General features: G+C 39.0%; 1 non-coding gene across 1 annotated transcript; it reads left to right on the forward strand.

The window, feature by feature from the left end:
- The first annotated feature begins 2,286 nt into the window (after positions 1-2,286).
- On the forward strand, positions 2,287-2,397 carry LOC137738520 (small nucleolar RNA R71). Its single transcript, XR_011068964.1, has one exon. It is a non-coding gene; the product is annotated as a small nucleolar RNA R71 (small nucleolar RNA).
- The last annotated feature ends 12,755 nt before the right edge of the window (positions 2,398-15,152 follow it).

A 15,152-nucleotide genomic window follows, 5' to 3' on the forward strand; every position in this document is an offset into this window, starting at 1 on the left:
TTTCTAGTGCTAGAATTCAACTTCCTGTAATCGGTGCAAACACGCCAACTGGCCGTGGGCTTTGTGGGCACAAGTTCATTGTTTTCATTCCTCATCACAGTGATTCCCACCTTCTTAGGCACCACCTGAATAGCACTCACCCATTTGCTATCAGAAATGGGATATATGATCCCCACATCTAACAATTTCAACACCTCATTCCTAACAACTTCCTTCATGTGTGGATTGAGCCTTCTTTGTGGCTCATGGCTTGTTTTTGCTCCTTCCTCCAAAAGAATCCTATGCATGCACATGGTAGGGCTTATTCCCTTGATATCTGCAATAGACCAACCAAAAACTGATTTGAACTCTTTTAACACCCTAATTAGTTTATCTTCTTCATTTGGGGTGAGGTCAGAAGCTATGATAATTGGAAGAGTTTCAAATTCAGCTAGATATGCATATTTTAGATGTGGTGGAAGTGGTTTAAGTTCAAGTTTTGGTGCCTTAACAGTGGAAGGAGTTAGATGTGACATTGATGGTTCTAAAGGCTCTAAAAGAGGTGAAACATTCAAAGGATACAATGCTAATGCTTCCAAGGCAGCTACTTCTTCCATGAGTGCATCTTCTTCATCAAACTCATCTTGAGATTGACTCAAAACAGTTTGTAATGGTTCATTCGATTGTGCCTGCAAGAACTTAGAGAATACCAATGAATCAAGTACATCAATGGCATAACAATCAAGAGATGAAGAAGGATGAGAAAGAGATTCAAACACTTTGAATTGAACTGTCTCTCCTAACACTGTCATAGTGAGGAGTCCATTTTGCACATCAATGATGGTCTTGGCCGTGGCCATGAAAGGTCTCCCAAGCAATATTGGCAACTCACGATCATGTATAGGAGCTTCTTCCATGTCCAACACTACAAAATCTGCAGGCAAGATTAGTTTATCAACTTGAACTAGAATATCTTCTACTATACCTCTTGGATATTTCACGGATCTGTCTGCAAGTTGTAATGAAATGGTGGTGGCTTTCAAATCTCCCAAACCTAGTTGAAGGTACACTGAATAGGGCATTAAGTTGATGCTAGCACCCAAATCAAGCATCGCCTTCTCTACTTTCTTGTCCCCTATGGTGATGTTGATAGAGAAACTTCCTGGGTCCTTGAGCTTTGGTGGAAGTTTTCTTTGCAAAACTGCACTCACATTCTCGGACACCACTACCTTCTCATGTGGTCCATACTTCCTTTTGTAGCTGTTTAACTCCTTGAAGAACTTCCTATATGCCGGCATGTTCCTAATGACATCAAGCAAAGGTAAGTTAACATTCACTTTGCTTAGTATATCAAAAATTTCCTTAAATGACTTATCCTGCTTGCTCTTGGCAAGTCTTCCAGGGAATGGTATTGGTGGAGTGTATGGTTTCTCGGCCTTGTGAAAATTTGGTGCTTCAAATGAGGAAGTAGCATGGCTTGGTTCCTCATTTGGTTTCTCATTGTCTCCTTGAGTAACACCTGCATTCACATGATCATATTCATTAGTAACTTCATTGCCAACTCTATTATCAATAACCTTACCACTTCTAAGTGTAGTGATTGCTTTGGCTTGCTCTTGGTTCCTTTGGAGTATCACGGGTTGGCTTGGAAACTTCCCAACCTCTCTTTGGTTCAAGGCATCTGCAATCTGCCCCAATTGTGTTTCCATTTTGGTTAGGGCTGCCGAATGTTGTTGGAGAGTGCTATTTGTGGAATGTTGGAATTGCAAGGTGTTTTGGGCTAACAATTTAACCGTATCCTCTAGAGTAGTGGCAGGTTTTGGTTGGAAATTTTGGAAATTGTTGCTCTTCCACGAAAGATTGGGATGGTCTCTCCAACTTGGGTTATAAGTATTGGAATACACATCATTCCTTGGCCTTTGATTGTAAGAATTCATGAGGTTCACTTGCTCTTGAACATACTTGGGGTAAGCCTCCCTAGATGGACATTGGTGAGTAGGATGGCTTGGTATGTTGCAAATGGCACACACTTCATTTGCTTTTGGCACCATGTTGAGCGCGGATTCAAGCTTCCTTTCTAGGTTAGTTACCTGCAACAAAAGCTCATGATTAGAACTTGTTTCATAGACTCCAACTTTCTTACCCCTTAAATCTTTGTGTTGAGCATTAGACCCCAACATCTCATAAATGTTATATGACTCTTGAGCATTCTTTTTCTTCAATGCTCCACCTGCTGCATTATCAACAGTTGATTGACAAGTTTGGGTTAGTCCATCGTAGAAAATTTGCATTTGTAAGTGAAAAGGTAACCCATGGTGTGGACATTGTATCAAGAGGCCTTTAAAATGCTCCCAACACTCATTGAAAGGTTCTCCATCATCTTGTTTGAAGTTGAAGATTTGTCCCCTTAATGTGGCTGTCTTTTGAGTGGAAAAGAACTTCTCCAAGAACTTCTTAGCCACGGCATCCCATGTAGTGAGGGAACCTGGTGTTAGAGTCATCAACCAACTCTTGGCCTTATCTTTCAAGGTGTAAGGAAACACTCTCATCCTCAAATTTGCTTCACTTACTCCCTGCAAAGGTAAACCACTCACAACATTGTAAAACTCTTTAATATGAGCTAAAGGGTCTTCATTAGGTAAGCCATAAAAAGAGGGAAACATATGGAAATGTGAAGATTTAAGATCATAGTTTCTAGCTTCTGTGGGCAGCAAGATGCATGAAGGTGAATTTGGTATGATTGGTTGAGCAAAGTCCTCCAAAGCTCGAAGCTCATCTAGGTTGCTCGCCATCTCTTCTTCTCTTTCCCAATTATATTGCTCAGATCCTTTACTTGTTGAACTAGGTGAATTCCCTTCCTCTTCCTCACGGCTAATGGATGAACTTGATGGCACAAAGTTGTCCAAAGTGTGGCCCTTCAACCGTTCAATTCTTTGGCCTAACTCAACAAGTCTATTTGACATATACTACCTGAAACAAAGTAACACAAGTTTGAATGAAAATCAAGAATCTACCTACAATGAAAAGAACAAATTTTAAATAGCAAACAAGCAATTACAAGGGACTGAAATCAGTCCCCGGCAACGGCGCCATTTTTGTTGAAGTATTATTCCTTCCTAATGCTAGAATATATTTAGTATAATGGCACAAGCAAGGGTGTCGAATCCACAGGGACTAATTGGACCTATGTAATTACTTGTTTTGCAAGAACTCTATGAAATGAATCAAACTAAACAGAAAAGGCAGATTTGTTGTTGTAACTTGAAAGTATAAGAAAGTGAAGTAAACACAAATAAATGACTCAACAACTAATAAAATGAGATAGTACCAATGGAGATGAAGCTAGGGATTCGGTTTCACCATTGCTAAACCAAGTCCATGTTTGTTAAGTTAGTTTGTACTCATTCATCTACCTATTTCTTGAGTTTGTTTCACTTGGACATGATCAACCATATGATGTGTGGATTTGGTCAAATGACACCCTGGAAAGGGTATCAAAGCGCACGGCCTAGACAAAGAGGAGCTGGAATCACATGGAATGATGGGATGAATGGATTTCTGGAATGATGGATGCAACGGAATGGACATGATCTGCAAGGGTGTGGTTTATTTAATCAAGATGCATGTGGATTTCTGCAAAGATGAAATGGAGAAGGGTAATGGAATGCACGGTCAGGTTGTGGACATGCATGTGAATGCATGTTTTGATGTTTTAGAAGTGCATAATCTGACTTGGAACCACATGGGATTTGCATGACATGATTGTGTTTGTTGGTGGAAATATGGCTGAATGTTTTAGTTAATGGGAATGGGTGTTTTTGGTGCAAAATGGAGCTGGACAAGGCAAGGGAATACACGGCACAAGTTATGTGGAATAACAAGGTGCCCGCATGTTTTTACCTTGTTTAGAACCACCCAATGTGACTCCAATGCACCACTTTCCTAATCACATCTTCTCTTGAATTTCCTCCGCCATATTAGTCTTAGATTCCTCATATTTGGACTTCAAATTAATTCCCAAGAACCTTTTCCACGTTTGGAATAATGCTCAGCTACCAAAAGGAATGTTTTTACTTCATTTGCCTTCCCATTGATCCAAATTCACCCTTGGCTGCACACTAACACCAAATAATGTAAAATGCAACAAGTTTAATCCAAAACAATCACAACGACGCCAAATAAGGAAGATATAAATGTATGCAAAATGTGACTTATCAGACCTTCGGGGGAGACCAAAAGAATCCTGCTGCCCAGTTCAAGAGTAGCACAAAGGAAAATCAACGATGGGAGGAACCCCTGTGGAATCAACAACATCAAGCCTCAATGCAATCAACAAGGAGAAGATGGAATTTACATTCCACAACCAGATTTGCGTCTCTAAACTCTTCTCTTTGTTATTTACATTCTCTTTGTTATTTTATGTGCTTTTTGTGTGTTTACTTATGTTTTGTGTGAATCTATGCTTAAAACATTGAGGACAATGTTTGATTTAAGTGTGGGGGGGGTAACTAATGTTGTTAATGCAAATTCGTGGGATTTTATCACCCATAACTTCAAATGTTGTTCCTTGCTGTTTTAAGGTGTTTTTAAGATGTTTTAGAGTGTTTTAGTATGTTTTGTTTTTATAAATCCGAGAATCACATAAAAATTTGAAAAAACATGTTTTGAAAAGCCTAAAAACAGTGTTTTGAGTCGTTTTTGTGTGTTTGTTTCTTAGGGTACCTTCCAACACAATAATGAGGATTTGGTTTGTAATTGCATGACTATTAAAAAGAGTTATAAACATAGAGAAAAGTTTGATTTACTCTTGGTATATGCTTGGTTATGGTTATAATGTATGACTTCACATGCAATCATAAAAGAAAAATTCGTTTTTGTAACATGCTTGAAGGAAGAAACTCATAATAACGCTACATCCCTGTGAGACTCGAGCCATTACTTTCTTTGGAGAGCTATTTTCTGTGATTCTTTGTTTTCTAAAGTTGTTGCATGATCTCATTATTCCTTGCTTGGTTGCTGCTTAGAATGCAATTGTATCATGATAGAACTAAATGCTAGAACTTATATCCGTTTCATTCAAAGCATGACATTGAATTGCATAATATATATCAAGATGAAGTTGTGTTGTTGCCACCATAGCCAAATAGCCTTACTTCCCATATTTCGTATATATTAGTTTTAACCCCGTTGAGCCTCGTTTAGCCTATTTTCTTTGCTAACCACATCACCCCTTACCTAGCCTAGAGTAGGACTTTCCTATACCCTTGTTCTTGAAGTTTAGTGAGACTTAAATGAATTCCTTTTGATTAATATGTTGCAGAAAATAAGTGTGGGGGAAGGGATTTTTGTGTGTATGTATGTGCCTAAGTCTTAAAGGAGGCACAGGAAAAAGAAAAAAAAATGTGAGAAAAAGAAGAAGAAAAGAAAGAAAAAGAGTGAAAATAAGTGAGAATGGACTCACAAGTGTGATTGTTGAAGAAAGGGCTCAAAAAGTTTGAATATGGCCCTAAGTTTTGTGTGACTTCCCCTTGGGTGTTCAAAGTTGACTTCTGCGTTCAAAAGGGAATTCTAAGTGCCTAATTCAATACTTTGCTCACTATTGCTTAAAGAACGTTTGTTTTCCCTATCCTTTCATTGTTAGCCAACTCCCCAAGCCCCGTTACAACCTTTGACTTCTATCTTGATCGTTATGTGTTCAATAATGTGGAGTTTGGAATTGATATGAGCTTATGGAATCACTGGTTCTCGTTCTAAGTAGTAGCATTCCATTCATGAGATCATATTTATGTCATTGTCGTAAATCCAGAAAATGCTTTCTTTGATATAACATATGTGAGTGTTAGAATTCATATTTACATCAATCTTCTCACATATAACTAGTGTAGGGTGTGTAGTCAGAAAATCTGTGTGAAAAATGAGTGCATATCTTGTAAGGATTTGAGCAAATTCTCTAAGGCATGTTACTTCATTCAAAACATGGTTTTAAATGCTTAATTGTGAAATAGTATGTGGTGACTATGATTAAGAATGTACTCAAGTGTGAAGATGACTAAAATCTATGGGTCTAATGATTTTTAACTTGTCATGTGCATTGGAAATCCGTGAGACGATTGTTGGAAGGTGTAGGTGGTGTTTTGTTCGTTTTGTCTAGTTTCGTGTTCTTTTGTTGTTTTGTTTTGCTCGAGGACTAGCAAAAGATAAGTGTGGGGGTATTTGATAGGAGCATATTCATGCGACTTAAATGGCTTGTTCTCGTGCATTTACGTTATGTTTCTTTAGTTATTTTAGTACTTTAAGCTATTTTCGTGTGTTTGTAGGTCCAAAGGGCTAAAGGAGCAAAAAGATACATTTTGGAGACTTTTGGAGCACTTTTGGGCTAAGGATGGATAGCTTATGCTTGGAGCCAAAGTGTTGGACGAAATTGAAGACCAAAGTGTTGGAACCTTGTTCCCTTTAGTTCTAGGACATTTAAACCTTTCCTATATCCATTGCACATGCATTCCTTTAATCCACATGCATCTCCATAAATCATCCAACACACTTTCTCTCCCAAAAACCGTACACACCATTCACCCTAGATTCTAATCAGCCATTCACCAAAACCATTTCCCTTTGTGCCGTGCACATGCATACACACTTCATTTCAGCCACATGCAACCATTAAACATTCAATCATTTCACTCCACTTAATGCCGTGAGTTCCCATCAGATTTCCAACCTAATTCACATGCATTCCATCCTTTAATTCACCCACATGCACTCATAATCATTCACACCTTGCATTCACATGCATTTCCAACCTAATCACTCACCCACACAATCTGCCATCATTCACACAAACACCATCATTGCCGTGCATCCCATTCCATCTCCCATTTCAGATTGCATTCCATTCATTCCAGCCAAGCCACATGCACTCCCTTTAAATAATTCATCCTAGCTGTCAAAGCACATGCACATTCACCCTAATCATTCACATAGCTTTAATTCACATGCAAACACATTGCATTACCATTCACCACCAGAAAATCACCATCATTGCCGTGAGTTTCATACATTTTCCAGCCATTCCACATGCCATTGTCATTCCACTTCATTTCACCTTGCATTTTCAGATTGTTCCTCCATCATTGCACCACAATGCAGCCACATGCACTTGTTCCTCCAACATTTCAGCCACATGCACTCCCATTCTCTCCCAAAACCGTGCACATGCATTCTCCTTGCATTTCCAGCCATTCCACATGCTATTTCAGCCACATGCACTCATAATCATTCAACCAACTTTGCACATGCATTCATCATCATAACCTAGCTGTCATGTTCCCCCCATTTCACCTATAAATAAGCATCCATTGCATTCATTCTCATTCATACATATTTCAGTCACACAACACTCTTCCATTTCAGAAATTCATCCATTGTACATACCACAAACACTTCCCCCTTTGTGCCGTGAGTCTCCCTTACAATCCAAACACCATCCTTCCATTTTCACCACTCCCCAAACCATTCACACCATCAAATTATCCTTAGACCTTGTGCTACAACAACGAGGAAGAGAAGAGTGCCTAAACGTTCATACAATTCAAGTTTAAGTTGTTGGAATGTTTAGGTGTTTCTTTGATTTCAATGTTTAATTTCAATACTCTTTGTTTTGTACGTATGAGGAATGGAAGAGAAGAGTGCCTAAACGTTCATACAATTCAAGTTTGAGTTGTTGGAATGTTTAGGTGTTTCTTTGATTTCAAAGTTATGAGAATCTAAACCCCCCTTTAGCTAGGGGGTGATTCGAAATATATGTTTGTGCTTGCATTTTGATTTGATTACTTCTAATTGCGTTTCATAAGTTGTGGATTCAATTTGTTTAACTGTTTGATTGATAACTTATTTATGTATGTTTATTGAGAGTGCACACTTAATTTTCATGCATGAATATGACGCTAGAATATAAGTGAGTTTCACCTAATAGTTACGAACTTATATTCACAAGTAGTGGAGGTTGCTTATAAACAATCGCGTTAAACGAATTCTTGGCATAAGTTTCATGCAATCATAGTAACGAATGCCTCGTCAACACTTATAATTTTCATAGAGCGTAATGATTCTTGCTTGTACCTCTTCTATGCATTCATGTTGAGGACTTGTGGGGAATGTTTTGAATTGTCGCATGCATCATCCAATTCAATAACGTTAGGAAGATTTGAAGGTTAATTAGTGCATCACGGTTAACTTGGGGTGTTGAGAATTCATGGTTTATTGAAATGCAATTGGAAATCATTTTATTATGCAAGTGTAACATGTGTGGAGATGAACCCCTTGGCTAGCATCCATCCATTCATTCCATTTCATCAATTTCATATTTACATTCTGCTTTAATTTGCAATCTGTGCATTTTATTTAGTTTCATCAAAAACCAAATCCCCCTTTACTTTATTGTCCAATTTAGTTAGAAAGTATCTTAGTTTGTGTTTATAAGTGTTTTGATTCATTTTGTTACACAAATTCGTCCAAATTCACCAAAGTGCTCAAAACTGCCCAGAAAGTGATTTTAAGGCAGTTTTGAGTGTTTTGGGTGATGTTTGAGTCTTTTGGTTTGTTTTAGTGTTTTAAAGTTTAGTTTTGCATTCTTTGAGTCTAGTTTAGTGTTCTAAATATTGTTTTTACGTTTTTGAGTCAAATCCAAGTGATTTTGCAATCCCTCTTAATCCCCGGTTAAGAACGATCCCTACTTATAATTATACTACAATTGACAAAAAGAGGGTTTAATTTGTGTGCGTATAATTCTCGCATCATTCTGGCCCGGGGATTAGGAGGGATTGTTAATCACTTGGATTTGACTCAAAAATGTAAAAACACAATATAAAACACTATACTAGACTCAAAGAATGCAAAACTAAACTTTAAAACACTAAAAGAAACCAAAAGACTCAAAACAACACAAACACACTCAAATATGGACGAAATTAAGTAATACATTGATTCAAGACACTTAGAAATACAAACTAAGGCACTTTCTAACTAAATTGGACATTAAAGTAAAGGGGGATTTAGGTTTTGAAGAAATTAAACTAAATGCACAGATTCTAATTAAAACAGATTGTAAAAATGAAATAGATGAAATAGAATGATGAGAAAATAGTTAGAGGGTTCCTTATCCACACATGAACATATACATATAATTTGATTCCCAGTTATGACTTCAACAAACGATGAATGACAATGCTCCAAGTTAATTAGGTCCGCTTAAACTAACTTTCAGATTTCCCTAGATTCATTGGATTGAATGGGATACGCATTACAACCAAATTATTCTTAATCAAAGTCCCTAACCATGGAATACGCATGATAGAGACATTCAACAAAGATCATTAAGTTCAACGGAAATCATAAACATCGACTAGGCATTCATAACTATGGAATACGCATGTTAATCCCGCCTAGGGTATACTAAACACAATCGTGACTAGCGATCTTTACTACTCATGAATATAAGTTCATAACGATTAGGTGAAATTCCCTTATATCCTAGCATCAAGTTTAGGCATGCGAATTGATAGGAGCATTTTTATGCGACTTAATTGGCTTGTTCTCATGCATTTATGTTGTTTTTCCTTAGTTAGTTTAAGTGTTTAAAGTCATTTTCGTGCAATTTCAGGTTTTAGTGTCAAAGTATGCAAAAAGAAACAATTTGGAGCATTCTAGAGCATTTTTGGGCCAAGATTGGATAGTGCAAGCATGGAGGCATGAGGATGGACGAATTTGAAGGCTTGAATTCAGTTAGGGAGCTGCAAGGGGGCCTAAAAAAAACCTTATTTCTAGAAGGCTTTATCTATTCACACATGGTGCCTAATTTCTAGCTTGTCTCCTAGCCGTTTTAGCTTGTCTCCTAGCCGTCCTACCTTGTCTCCTAGCCGTCCTAGCTTGTCACTAGCCGTCCTAGCTTGTCTCCTAGCCGTCCTAGCTTGTCACTAGCCGTCCTACCTTGTCTCCTAGCCGTCCTAGCTTGTCACTAGCCGTCCTAGCTTGTCACTAGCCGTCCTACCTTGTCTCCTAGCCATCCTAGCTTGTCACTAGCCGTCCTAGCTTGTCACTAGCCATCCTACCTTGTCTCCTAGCCGTCCTATCTTGTCTCCTACCTTGTCCAAGCTACACACATATATCCTTTAAGTGTTTCATGTATAGAATTTCTGGTACAAAAAACCTTTTGGTTTCAACTAAGTTCAAAAACCTTTCCTAGCCCTATAAATAAGGCTTTGCAGCAAGGCACTTGGGGGATCACTCATTCACCCAATTTTCGTCCATTCATCTAGCCACACCACTCTACACATCCTAAAATCCTAAAAACACAATTCCAGCCAAACACTACACCTTGCCGTGCCTATCCTCCATCCAATTCCATAATCCCTGATCCTAAAACACATCCCAACCATCCCATTCACCTTTGTGCCGTAGCAAGGAGAAAGAAGGAAAGACTCTTGGATGCTCAAGCTTCGTCGTTGGTGCATTCTAGGTGTAATACGTTTTATGATTTCAATGTTTAATTTATTTTCCTTTCATTTTGCTATGAACATGAGTGGCTAAACCCCTATTGGTTAGGGGTGATTTCGAAGCCATAACTATGTGTGCAAGTTGATTTGATAAATTCCAGTTATGAGTTCTTGAATCGTGAATGCAATTGGCTTAACTGTGCGAGTAATAACGTATTTGTGTTTGTTAATTAGGGGTCGACACTTAATTGGCTTGCATGAATATGATGCTGGAATATAAGTTTGTTTCACATAATTGTCACACACTTATATTCACAGGTAGTGAAGGTTGCTAGTCACAATCGCGTTAAGTTCAAATCCTAGCATAAGTGTCATGATGTCATAGTCACAAGTGCTTTGTCAATGCTTATAGTTTTCATTGAACGTAATGATCTTTGATTGTATCTTTATTATGATGTCATGTAAGGAACTTTTGAAGAATGCTTTGGGTTGTCGTATGATGTCATCCAATTCAATAACACAAGGAAAACTTGAGAATTAACTAGTGATGTCACGGTTAATTTGGGGCATTGTCATTCATAATTCTATGAAGGAATAACTGGAAATCGAGTCATTTGCATACTTGTCATGTGTGGAGAAAGAACCCCTAACTAGTTCATCATCCATTAAAAACCCCAAAAACGTTTCAAAATCAATTTTACTTTGCAATCTGTTTTCTCAACTTTAATTTCGTCCAAATCAAATCCCCCTTTACTTTGAAGTCTCAATTTAGTTAGAAATTGTTTTGGTTCATGTTTTTAAGTGTTTTGAGTCAAGTTTTCAACCAATTTCGTCCAAATTAGTGTAGGTGCTCAAAACTGCCCAGAAAGTGGTTTTTAGGCAGTTTTGAGTCTTCTAGTTGCTGTTTTGAGTTTTTGTTTTGTTTTAGTGTTTTAACTTTGGTTTTTCATTCTTTGAGTCCAAATTAGTGTTTTTAACTTTGTTTTGGAGTTCTTAGGTCAGTTTTCAAGAGTTTAGCAATCCCTCCTAATCCCCGGTTTTGAACGATCCCTACTTACATACTTTGCTACAATTGTCAGAAGAGGGTTTAATTTGTGTGCTTAATATATTTCGCATCAAATTTTTGGCGCCGTTGCCGGGGATTAGCAACTTTGCTAAATCCCTTGGATTGTTTTTGTTTCATTTATTTCACTTTGTTTCTGATTTTGTTTTAGTTTCTGACCTATTTTTGTTTCTTGTTTTTTTAGGTACTAGTGCATGACGCGGAGTTCTCAAACTGTGCATGCACATATCTTAGACTTTAACGACGATTTTGAATGTGATTTGAGAAGAAAGAGGAGGCATCCCGAACGTAGTGAACCTAGTTCAAGTTCAGAGGCCGAATCTGAGTTTGAAGAAGTGGAAGAAGAAGTTATGGCAGCGGACAATCGGACCATTAATGAGCTTTCGGCCTCAGGGTTGGCCAATGCCGCACCATTATGCATTCAATACCCCGCGGCTGCCCAAGGCAAGACCGATGAATTCGAGTTGAAGTCAAGCTTGTTGCACCACATTCCTAAATACCATGGGCTTTCCATGGAAGATCCAAACAAGCATCTTAAAGAGTTTGAAGTAGTTTGTTCAAGCATGACTCCCGTCAATGTTGACGGAAGTATTTTGAAGATGAAAGCTTTTCCGTTCTCTTTAATGGATAAAGCTAAGGATTGGTTATACGAGTTGGCTCCTGGCACTGTCACTTCATGGGAGAGTATGAAAAGAGCGTTTTTGGAGAAGTTTTTCCCAACTTCTCGCATCATTCTTCTTCGTAAAAAAATAAGTGGAATTCAACAAGATGAAGGTGAGTCTTTTCCTGCATACTATGAACGTTTTAAATCACTTGTTGCTTCTTGTCCACAGCATCAGATGAAGGAGGAGCTACTTTTGCAATACTTCTACGAGGGCCTCCTACCATTAGAACGTCAAATGCTCGATGCCTCGGCAGGTGGAGCATTAGTGGACAAAACACCTATGGCTGCCAAGACCTTGATTTCTAATCGAGCGTTGAACGATCAACAATACGAAGGAGTAGGCCAAAGAGGACCCCCACGGCAACATGTTCATGAGGTAAGTTCTACTTCCGACATTAATTCACAATTGGCTAATCTTACTTCTATTGTGTCTCAGTTGGCCGAGGGCATGAAGATGCAAGGACCAATTGTATGTGGCGTATGTTCTATGCATGGACATGCCTCTGAAAAATGTCCACAGTTGATTGAAAATGGTGGATGGGAAAGCGCCAATGCAATTGGGTTTCAAGGCCAAAACCAACTAAGGAACGATCCTTATTCCAACACATATAATCCCGGTTGGAGAGACCACCCAAATTTCAAATGGAGGGAGCCCCAACAATCTCAAAACCAAGGAGGCTTTAGGTAACAACCCCCTGGGTTCTTTCCCAAAACCTACGGCCCACCCCAAAATCAAGCCCAATCCGGCCCAAGTGCCTCAGGTACGTCTCTTGACAATGATGCACTTCTTAAGATACTAACTAAGTTGTCTAATGGGCAGGACGATCAAGCTAAGGCTATGCCCAAGACAAAAGGGTGGATCAATTGGAGAAACAAATGGGGCAAATTGCCGAGTTTATGGGGCAGTTTCGTGAACAAGGAAAGCTCCCTAGTTCCACCGTTCCAAATCCAAAGGGAAGCTTCGAAAGTGCAAAGGCCATAACCTTGAGAAGTGGAAAAGAGATTGGGGCAGATCCTACACCATCACAATCAGGTCCCAAAGGTGATGAAAACTTGCAAATTGAAGAGGAAGAATCAAGCAAACCCACGGCAAAGGTGGGAGAGTCTTTGCCGCAAGTTCCTAGTGCCCCAAAACTGTCTAATTCGGCCAAAAAGGGTAAGAATGTGTCAAATTCGGTTTCTACTAATGCTTTTCCTTCGAATGCTCCTTTTCCTAGTAGGTTTATGCAAACAAGGAAGGAAGAAGCTGAAAAGGACATCCTTGAGACATTTAGGAAAGTTCAAGTGAACATACCCTTGTTGGATGCAATCAAGCAAGTCCCTAGATACGCCAAGTTTTTGAAGGAGTTGTGCACCACTAGGAAGAGGATGTCGACCAAGGAAGTGGTAAAAGTAGGTGAGAATGTGTCCGCCATCTTGCAACGCAAACTACCTCCCAAATGCAAAGATCCGGGTAGTTTCACCATTCCTTGTGTCATAGGTAACACTAGATTTGAATCTGCCATGCTTGACTTAGGTGCTTCTATAAATGTTATGCCATATTCCATATATGCATCTATGAACCTAGGAGCATTGAAAAAGGATGGTGTTATCATACAATTGGCCGATAGATCTAATGCCTATCCAAAGGGAGTTTTGGAAGATGTTTTGGTGCAGGTTAATCATTTGATCTTTCCGGCGGATTTCTATGTCCTTGAGATGGATGAATCGGATCATGCACCCTCGCTGCCCATTCTACTTGGAAGGCCATTCATGAAAACGGCCCGGACTAAGATTGACGTGTTTAATGGAACTTTGTCCATGGAATTTGATGGGGAAGTTGTTAATTTCAATCTTTCCGATTCTATTAAGTATCCTAGTGAAGATCATTCATGTTTCTCTATTGATACTGTTGACTCTTTGGCGCAGGGATACCTTGAAGATTTGAATGATGATATGCTTGAAAAAGTCATTACAAGTGGTGTAGAAGTCAAAACCAAGGGAGCAACATCCATGCAACCCCACGGCACAAATACACTATCCTATGCCGTGCCTCCTAGTGAGGATTTTCTTGAAGTAGTTGCTGCCCTTGAGTCATCACCAATACATGATGGTAAGTTTCCTAACAAAGAGTCCATTCCCATTTCGACTAACAAGTTGCTTCCATCCATAATTCAGGCACCTATCCTTGAACTCAAACCTTTGCCAAGCCATTTGAAGTACATTTTCTTGGGAAAAAATGAGACACTGCCTGCCATCATATCATCATCCCTCACGGCACAAGAGGAGGAAAAACTCATGCATGTGTTGAAGGAGTACAAATCTGCCCTAGGATGGACATTGGCCGATATCAAAGGTATAAGCCCCACAACTTGTATGCATCACATATTTCTTGAGGAGGGGACCAAACCAACTAGAGAGGCTCAACGCCGTCTTAACCCTCCAATGATGGAAGTTGTGAAAAAGGAGATAATCAAACTTCTTGATTGTGGAGTCATTTATCCTATCTCCGATAGTCGTTGGGTTTCACCTATCCAATGTGTGCCTAAGAAATCCGGAGTGACGGTTGTGGAGAATGCCGAGAATGAGCTTGTACCCATGAGAATCCAAACCGGTTGGCGTGTATGCATCGATTATAGGAAGATAAATGCCACCACAAGGAAGGACCACTTCCCATTGCCGTTCCTAGATCAAATGTTGGAAAGGTTAGCGGGTCATTCTTTTTATTGCTTTCTTGATGGATATTCAGGTTATAATCAAATTGTCATTGGCCCGGATGATCAAGAAAAGACCACTTTTACTTGTCCCTTTGGAACATTTGCATATCGACGCATGCCATTTGGTTTGTGCAATGCCCCTGCCACGTTTCAAAGGTGTATGGTAAGCATATTTTCTGATTATGTTGAAAGGATTATTGAGATATTCATGGATGACTTTAGTGTTTTTGGTGATTCTTTTGATAAATGCTTGGATAATC

The sequence above is a fragment of the Pyrus communis genome, chromosome 6, assembly GCF_963583255.1.
Source record: "Pyrus communis chromosome 6, drPyrComm1.1, whole genome shotgun sequence".
NCBI lineage: Eukaryota > Viridiplantae > Streptophyta > Magnoliopsida > Rosales > Rosaceae > Pyrus > Pyrus communis.